At 32.3% G+C, this 10,248-nt stretch overlaps 1 pseudogene; it reads right to left on the bottom strand.

Moving 5' to 3' along the window:
• Positions 1-300: 300 nt before the first annotated feature.
• LOC107898109 (indole-3-acetic acid-amido synthetase GH3.17-like) lies at positions 301-9,686 on the bottom strand (annotated as a pseudogene).
• Between the last annotated feature and the right edge of the window lie 562 nt (positions 9,687-10,248).

Here is a 10,248-nt window from a genome sequence, read left to right on the forward strand (position 1 = left end):
AGGTTAAAATTTTAAATAAGTTCTAAAATCATAATTTTGGGACCTAATTAATGATTCAAATTTATCATACTCAAGTATTTTTTTTTTATTTTGCTATTTGACTCGATTTGAAATTTCAACGCACTCGAACACATGTCCTTCTATACTGACAATAATGCCAATATCAATCAAGTTAAGACTCAATCGGCTTAATTTATTAGGATTAGAAGCAAACCATTATTGAGACTGGGAGTCCTACCCACAACAGCGAAACAAAGCTCTAGGTTCAGTCACCAAATGAATTTATTTTCCTTGCATGCATCACATACTCTTGTTTAGTTTCCATTTCAATGTCTTATAACCAGGAAGTTGTTGGCTAAAATACCTTCCCACCACCCTTGAATTCAATATCTTCAAAGCTTCCTCAAGTTTGATGCATCGAGGTGTTTTGTATTGGCTAACAGAAGACTCTTTCGATACACTGAAGTCCATCAATGCATCAAATGTTCCATGCTTTACCATCCTTATCTCCAGGGGCCCTATCGAATTGCCCATCCTGCTAGCTCTATACACAAAATTCAATGGCTGTTCCACAATGTAGCAGCATTCTTCTATTATACTAGGACTCAGCTCTGGTGATTTACTACTTCCTTCCATCTTAAGCTCCCAAAATAATATACAGTGCCCTGGGATTAAGGATATATCAACAGCACTAGTGTAGTCGACCAACTGTAATTGGAACTGTCCAACGAAGAGCTTTGCCTGTAGTATCCCTTCTGCCAATTCATCTTCAGCGGTTTTCTCTAAATTAATGCTTAGAAATGCATCTTTCCGTCTTACAAACTGGAACTGAGGGGCATTGTTATGATAACCAGTTACCTTGAGTATGTCCCCCACTTTGTATCTATATAATCCTATTATTGATTTACATAAGAAAACATTATGATGCTTGGTTAATCACAATGAATTCTTTCTCTGTAGAACAAATTAAGGGTATATTGAAAGAGAAGAACAAAAAAACAATACCTATAAAAGTTGTGACAACAAGCTCATAACATTGGCCAAGCTTCACATTCACGAGGTCAACAACTTCAATTACTTCCTTCTTGCTCCTCTCTTCTTCATTGTTTTCATGTACAGGGAGAAACTCAAAGTAAGCCATATTGGGAACAAGGGTGTAACATGTATCACATGGCTTGCTTAAAGGTTTAAGATTGATCCCCAAGAGGCCTTCAGAGGAAGCATAATACTTTGAAACCAGATGATACGAGCCAAAGAGGTGACACTCAAGGGGTTGTTTTTCCTTGTGGTCCAATCACTCGAAGCAATGCACGACAATTAAAATCAAAGATGAATGCTTTTGTCCAAGACTTTGTTACTACAAATTTAATTCATCATGTTCGTGACATTGACAAATACAGGAATGCAATTCACTGGACCAATCTTGGAAAAGTGAAAGCCCATAAATTGGTGGATTAATCTTTTATGTATCTTATTATTATTATTTACTTAATTCTCATTGGTTGGGACACATCATTTATGAGTTAAGTAATTTTATTGGTTAGGTTATTATTTATTTATTTTCTTAGATAATTTTAAAGAGTTTTATTAGGATTCAATTACTCTTTAAAGAGTTTTTATTAGGATTCAATTACTATTGTAATTTGCCTATAAATAGGCTTGTTTTCTACACATTGGAGGAGACATAAAAAAGAGAGTATTTGTTTTCTTCCAAATTTGTGTGAGGCAAATTTTTGAGAGTAGAGTGATTTTTCTCTTGCTATTTAGTTTGGAGTTTGTTACTTTCGAGGGTATTTCAGAGTTACAAATATTCAAATTTCTTCCCGTTCATCGGTGTTTCTAGATGTTCTTCTTCTAGGGGTTTCGTAGGGAGCCGCTCAATCATTGGCGTTTTTGGTTGCAAGTTAACCAAGGGTTCCATAGGGTAAATCTATCCTTTTATTATTATTATTATTATTTAACTAATTTTATTTATTCTCTTTTTTATTTCTAATTTGTGTTTCTCTTGTGTCTAGATCCGGGGTTCCGCATCACCAGAGGGAGACCTCCGCAGTAGAACTCAAGCATTGGAATATATTGAGCCATCGAGCCTGTACCAATAGCATCGATGCATTTTGTCCCTGGCCAAAGTTTTTTAATTATTCCTTCCCATGATTTTGCGTTGCATATATCTTCTATCAAATCAGCCAGCTCTGGATTTGGTTTGTTGAGGATCATCGACAAAGAGTTTATGCAGCCAGTATCAGAAATCCAGGCACTAAGTTGACCTCTTCTTATGTTAGAGCATAACTCTTTCCAGTAATCTTCAAAGAACCTGATAGCTTGGACGAGTGTATATCCGAAAATCGAACCAACGCATACAACCTCGTTCTTTGTAGTAGAGCGCAAAGCATTTGGCAATACATGCTTTGTTTGCTGTCTGAGCACAAAATTGTTGCAATGCGACTAGTATGAAGACTGGATTCATGCTTTTCGAAATTTTTGCTAATCAGATAGCTTGTGAGGATAGATCTCATTGGCAAACCAGATGGGGCCTCAATCTCGGGTCTTACAAATAATAGTTGCATCCTTTTCCCTTGGTCTAATCCATCCACAAATCGTACTTTTAAATAACCAACTACTTTAATCTATTACCATATCCGCAGTATGTATTGCCAAGACAAAATTGGAGATACCTACTTGTTTATGACAGACGAAATAAGGCATTTACCGTATGTTCTTCAGTCTAGTTCACTATATGTTAAAGGCATCAACTTTGGCTGTCCCGCAGAGGTGCCAGAGCTGGATCAAAGATAAGGCAATTAACTTACTTCATTTAAATAACACCAACAACCAAAAGGAAACAGAGTTCATACCTTCTAGTAAGTGCAGTGATAGTTTCAGCTAAAATGATATTTGATGGCTCTTCATTGGCAATTCGCTCTATGTAAGGTTTTAATCTTCATAATCTGTTAGAACATTTTCAAATATTTATAGTGTTCTAATAAATGAATGTGTGCAATTAATCAAAAGTTATGTTATTTAATTTTGTGAAAAAGAATTATAACTATTTAAATAATATTATTTAAATAGTTATAATGTTAAATAAATAATTATGTGTTTATTTTTAAAGACATTATTATTCAAAAAGACACCTATTGAAAGATGTCTCTATGAATAGACATGAAAATTCCTACAAATAGGAATGAGATTTCATTTGGAAAACCCACCAACAAATTCTAATATTCTTTCTTTCCTTTCTTCCTTCATTTTCTAATATTATTAGATTATTCTATAAAGTATTACTGCAGAAATCATTTGTAGAATTTAATTTTCTTGTTGTACATTACTAAGTGCGTAGTGGATTATTCTTGTCAGTGCAAAACGCAAATAGTCATTGACTTCATTGTATCCTCGAGGTTAATTTGCTTGGAACTCATTTGCACACCGAAGATAGGTGGGGGCGAATATAACCTTAATGATAGTGGCTTGATACACGCCTTAGAGCCTTGTCTTATTTCTTCTTTTTCTGTTCGAGTTCCGTTCATGTGTTCAAGATTTTCCTCACTGGAGATTTGGACTAACAATTTTAAGGTTATAATTCATGATGGCTACCACAACACATGAAAGTGAAACACTAAGGGAGTTGGCTTCTAACTTTGTCAAACTTGATCGGTTTGATGATGGCAATTTTCGACGATGGCAGAAAAAGATTCACTTCTTATTATTAACTTTGAAGATTGCTTATGTTTTGGATACTCCAAGACCTGAAGAGAATGATAACGAATCTGTTGTTGCAACCCGAGAAAGACAAAAATGGGACAATGCTGATTACATGTGTATAGGCCACATATTGAATGGTTTATCTGATGGTTTGTTCAATACCTACCAAAACCAGGTCACCACTAAAGAATTATGGAACAAATTGGAGACAAGATACATGATCGAAGATGTTACAAGTAAGAAATTTCTTGTTAGTTGTTTCAATAATTATCAAATGGTTGATGGTCGTTCTGTTATGGAACAATTCCGTGATATTGAAAAGATATTGAATCAATTCAAGCAATATGATATGAAAATGGATGAATTGATTGTTTTATCCTCTATAATAGACAAACTTTCTCTATCTTGGAAAGACTTTAAAAGAAGACTAAAACATAAGAAAGATGAAATATCTATTGAGGCTTTGGCAAATCATCTTCGTATTGAAGAAGAATATCGAAAGCAAGATCAGAACCTAAATTTTGAAAATGCCAAAGTGCATGTTACGGAAGAAGTACAGACTACTAAACCATTTAAGAGAAAGTTCAAACAAACTGATAGAGCACCCAAGTTCAAAAAGAAACAAAAGGGCTCATGCTATCATTGTGGTAAGTCGAGACATTTCAAAAATGAATGTCGATTTTTAAAGAAGAAATCATATTCTAAGGCTGATAATAACGAAAAGTTCGTTGCAATGATATTTGAAATTAATATGGCATAAGATGATAATACATGGTGGATTGATACCAAAGCAACCAAACATGTATGCAAATACAAAAGCATGTTTACAAAGTTCACACAATGTGAAAATGACAATGTCTTGTACATGAGAAATTCTTCCACTGTAGCAATCAAAGGCAAAGGGTCTGTTGAACTACAATTCACTTTTGGACCTTAAATGATGTATATTATGTACCAGAAGTTAGGAAGAATTTAATGTCTGGAAGTCTGTTGAATAAGATTGGTTTCAAACTTGTTTTTGAGGCAAATAGGTTTATTTTTTCTAAAGGAGGAATTTTTGTAGGGAAAGGGTATATGTATGAGAGTATGTTCAAACTCAATATTATTAATAAGAATAAAAATACTAGTTCTGCTTATATGGTTGAATCTTGTTGTTTATGACATTATAGATGAGGCCATTTGAATTATAGAAAATTGAATGACATGTATAAGTTAGATTTAATTCTTATTTTTAATAATAATATTGAAAAATGCAATACATGTATGTTGACTAAAATTACAAGAAACCCTTTCCCTAAGGTTAAAAGGAAAAAAAAATTGTTTGATTTGATACATAGTGATTTATGTGACATGCATAATACTTCTACATTAGGTGGAAAGAAATATTTTGTTACATTTATTGATGATTGTTCTAGATATTGTTATGTATATTTATTGCATTCAAAAGATGAAGCGCTTGATAAATTTAAAGTTTATAAATCTGAAGTTGAACTTCAGTGTGAATCATTTATCAAGTGCTTAAGATCGGATAGAAGTGGAGAATACTATAATCCAAGTTATTTTGAATCCACTGGAATTGTCCATCAAGTTTTAGCTCCTTACACACCACAACAAAATGATGTAGCTAAAAGAAAAAATAGAGTCTTGACTGAAATGGTAAATTCAATGTTATCATATTCAAGTCTTGGACAAGGTTTTTAGGGAGAAGCTGTTCTAACAACTTGTCATATATTGAATAGAGTTCCTAATAAGGAAACTAAAATAACCCTCTATGAACAATGGAAGAAAAGGAAACCAAACCTTAATTATTTGAAGGTTGGGGTTGTAGAGCTATTGTCAAAGTTCCAACACCTAAACATAAAAAGTTAGGTGAAGAGGAATTGAATGCATATTTATAGGATATGCACATAATATCAAGGCATATAGATTCATGGTAATTGTACCAAATGATTCAATTTCAATTAATATTGTTATTGAATCAAGAGATGCTAATTTAATTCTATATCAAGACAATTACAGCCACAACAATTTATTCATTCTTCAAATGAGAATGAGATTCCATTGGAACAAATTGATAATAATGATGAATCTTATCAAGAATTAAAAAGAAGTAAGAGGATTAAAAAGGTCAAAGATTTTGGATCAGATTTCATTATGTTTCTTGCAGAAGGAAAATGTCAAAGTATATACAATAAGATATCTTATTGTTATAATACGGAATATGATCCTATTACATTTGAAGAGGCAATGAAATCTCAAGACTCTGCTTTTTGGAAAGAAGCAATAAATGATGAGATGGATTCAATAATGGGAAATCAAACTTGGATCTTAGTTGATCTTCCACCATGTTCCAAACCAATAGGTTGTAAATGGATCTTCAAAAAGAAAATGAAGGTAGATGGAACCATTGATAAATTTAAAGCAAGGTTAGTAGCCAAAGGTTTTACACAAAAACAAGTATTAATTACTTTGATACCTATGCTCTAGTAGCAAGAATTGCTACAATTAGACTCTTAATATCACTTACATCTATATATAATTTGGTTGTTCACCAAATGGATGTTAAAACTGTATTTTTAAATGGTGAATTGGAAGAGGAAGTGAACATAAAGATTTGTTGTTCCAGGACAAGAGCATAAGGTATGTAAGCTTGTTAAATCTTTATATGGACTTAAACAAGCACCAAAACAATGGCACTAAAAGTTTGAAAAGGTTGTTTTAGCTAATGGCTATAAAATAAATGAATCTGATAAGTGCATATATAGAAAATTTAAAAATGGAAAATGTGTCATAATTTGCTTATATGTAGATGACATGCTCATTTTTGGCACGGATTTGGAACAAATAGAAAACACAAAGAAATTCTTGTCAAAGAAATTTGCTATGAAGGATATGGGTGTAGCAGATGTTATTCTTGGGATTAAAATAACCCAAGATGAAAGCACTATAACTTTATCACAATCACATTACATTGAAAATGTGCTTAAAAAGTTTGATCTTTTCAACTGTATACCAGCATCCACACCCATGAATCCTCAAATAAAATTAGTATCTAATGCTGGTAGGAAAATTGATCAATTGAAATATGCAAGTCTAATTGGTTGTCTTATGTACATAATGACTTGTACAAGACCAGATATTACATATGCTGTTGGAAAATTGAGTAGGTAAACAAGTAATCCAAGCAGTTTGCATTGACAATATTTGAATAGAGTACTTAGGTACTTAAAGAAAACTATTAACTATGGATTGTGTTATAATGGATATCCTTCAGTTTTAGAAGGGTATTTGGATGCTAGTTGGATTACAAGTTTGGAAGATCATGCATCTACTAGTTGATGGATCTTCATTCTTGGTGGAAGAGCCATTTCTTGGGGTTCCAAGAAACAAACATATATTACTAATTCCACCATGGCAGTAGAATTTATTGCATTAGTCGCTGCATCTAAAGAAGCAAAATAGTTAAGAAATTTTCTTTATGATGTACCTTTATGACCCAAACCAATTTCACCTATTTCTATCCATTGTGATAGTGAAGCTACTCTAGCAAAGGCATATAGCCAAGTATATAATGGAAAGTCTAGACACATTGGTTTAAGACATAGTTATGTCCGACAATTAATCTCAGATGGAGTGATCATTATTAATTATGTGAGGTCAGATGAAAATTTGGCGGATCCTTCATTTTCTAATATTATTAGATTATTCTAAAAAGTATTACTACAGAAATCCTTTGTAGAAATTAAGTTTCTTGTTATACATTATTCAGTGCGTAGTGGACTATTCTCGTCAGTGAAAAACGTAAATTGTCATTGGCTTCATTGTATTCTCGAGGTTAATTTGCTTGAAACTCATTTGCACACCGGAGATAGGTGGAGGCGAATATAACCTTAAAGATAGTGGCTTGATACACGCCTTGGAGCCCTGTCCTATTTCTTCTTTTTCTGTTCGAGTTCCGTTTGTGTGTTCGAGATTTTCGTCACCAGAGATTTGGACTAACATAATCCACAACTAGTACTTTGGTTTTGAAATGTTCCTTATCAGAATGCCCATTGAGGAACTGGCTAAGATATTCAGTGTGTAATTTCTGAGTCAGAATCTTTTCCAACACCTGTTATTGTGTTTGATAAGCATTTATGGTCATATCCTCTAAGATCTTCCACCCAGATTCAATACTAATTGTTGGTCCATCAGATCTTCCGGTTGCTTCACAATATAATAAGCTGACTGTAAACCCAGTAACAGAGGCATGCAATTGCTAATAAGAGTAACAAAAAATAGAGCATACAATCAACCAAAAAGAAAGAAACCCAAAGAAGAAAAATCTTCCAAACTTGGAAAATTGATGACTACAAACACAAATAAATAAATAAATAAATCAACCATATCACATCCCGGTTCTACACATGCTAAATGTCTTTTTAACAGCAATCTCTGTCGTTTTAGAAACTAACCTATCCAGAAAACACAAGCCAAAGTGACAAAAGATTAAACAGGAAAAGAAAAGTAAATTAAAGAAACTCTTAAACTGCAAGAAAATAAAAAGATGAACTTCCAGAAACATAATAATCAAATCCAAGAACTTGATCCATGTCGTGATAGATTTTTGCTTTTCTTAATTTCTTTTTTTTGAGATAGAGTAAACGAAGCTCTAGAAATTATGAGATATAAACTTAAACTGCTTTTGCTTTTAGGTTTAAAAACATTTTTCAAAAGTATTTCTAACTCCAAAAATTATTTGTTTAGCATTGTTTCTTGCTTTTTGAAAAGTAAGGCTAAAGAAAGCCTTACTCTACTGACAAAGAAGATAATGCATTTGATCTAGAGCTCATCTCTTTACTTGAATTAATAAAGGTTCAGGATATTTTACAAAGCAAAATCCTTTTTGCTAATGCATTTTATGCTTTTAATTATTATTTTATGTAAAATTATAATTATAATTATCTCCAACTTTAAAATAGGATAATATTATCTCATTATCTAAGAAAATTTGACCCAAAGTTCAACTAAATCAAAATTATAATCTAGTTTAAGTAGTGACCAACAAAAGGGATTTTTTTGTTTGTGTCTTTTTCTATTAACCCCGATTGCTATAATCGTTTAAGGAAATTTTTCTTCTTCTTAATTTTATTAGGTTTTTATATTTTGGATTTATTTGCCTCAATCTTTTTTCTCATAGGTGGAATTTACACATAAATTAAACATAATTAATTTCATTTATTATTCATACATGGCGCCATATCATATATTTAACGATAAGTTAAAATTTTTCATCCATTCTGACTAAAATGACAATCACGATAATTTGAAGGGTTAAAAATGGCCAAAAAAAAATTGAAGAGCTAAAATAATTTTTTTTTGTAAAGTTGAAGGTCTAAATAAGTTCATCATGCTATATTGATGCTTAAAAAGTCGTCGGTATATCTATACTCACATTCTTTACCAATGGTTAGCAACGTTGATATATGTTCAGAAACTCGGTTGATAATTACCCCTATACATACTCTTTACCAACGGTTAGTGATGTTGCTATATGTTTGATAATTTAGTTGATAATTACTCCCTGTACCAAGGGAACGAACTCTTGGATATACTTATATTGAAGGTTAAGATCTGTTACTATAGGTATGAGCGAATTAATTATTGTAGACAGTACCTACAACGACAATTATTATAATAATGGCATCTAAAACTGATGTTATAAGTAGAGATGTATCTAGAAGGGGTAAGAAAGGACCTAGGACCCTTTGGATAAATGGAATAATAACAAATTTGGTCCCTCTCAATTAAAAATAGTTGAATGAAAAGGTATGTTAAACAACATAGGTCAGCCAACTTTGCTTAAGTTTTTTTTTGGTCAACTATTAGGCTCAATATACACCAAGAAGAGGGGTGAATTGGTGTATTAAAAAATTAATACAAATATGGCAATAAAAAAGGACACAATAGTTTATAATGGCTCGACCCCAATTGCATACCTCCATTACTTTAGCTTACCACAATTAAGAATTTTTCCAAATTTACTAATTTGAACCTTTTAAGGAAATGTTTTAACCTTCACACTCTTTATCTTTTTAATAAGCAATATAATGTCACTTACCTTAAGGTTTCCTACCAAAAACCTTAAGTAAAACCTCACAAAAAAGAGAAATAAAATTGAGAACGGATTGGCACTTTTAGAAGGTAGATATACAACAATTAAACACTCTCACAATACAATAGAAAACTTGAAAGAACAAATCACAACTAACCCCACAAGTGTGTACAACTGAAAATAAGAATAATAATGAGAAATGCTTGGATTTTCACTCTCAATCTTTGTAAACTTGTTTCTTGTCTTTATATGAGTGTCTTTGAATGATATTTATACCTTCTTATTGAATTATTGATGTTTAGAGCCGTTGGAGGGAGTTTCTAGCCATTGAGAGCATTTATTTCGCGCATTTAATGTAACCTGCAATATTGTATCTTGAGGCAGTAAGAACAAATGTAACACCCTTCGCTCGACCCAATTTTCGGGTCTGAGTTATAGGATGCTACAATCGT

Source organism: Gossypium hirsutum, chromosome D04, assembly GCF_007990345.1.
Source record: "Gossypium hirsutum isolate 1008001.06 chromosome D04, Gossypium_hirsutum_v2.1, whole genome shotgun sequence".
NCBI lineage: Eukaryota > Viridiplantae > Streptophyta > Magnoliopsida > Malvales > Malvaceae > Gossypium > Gossypium hirsutum.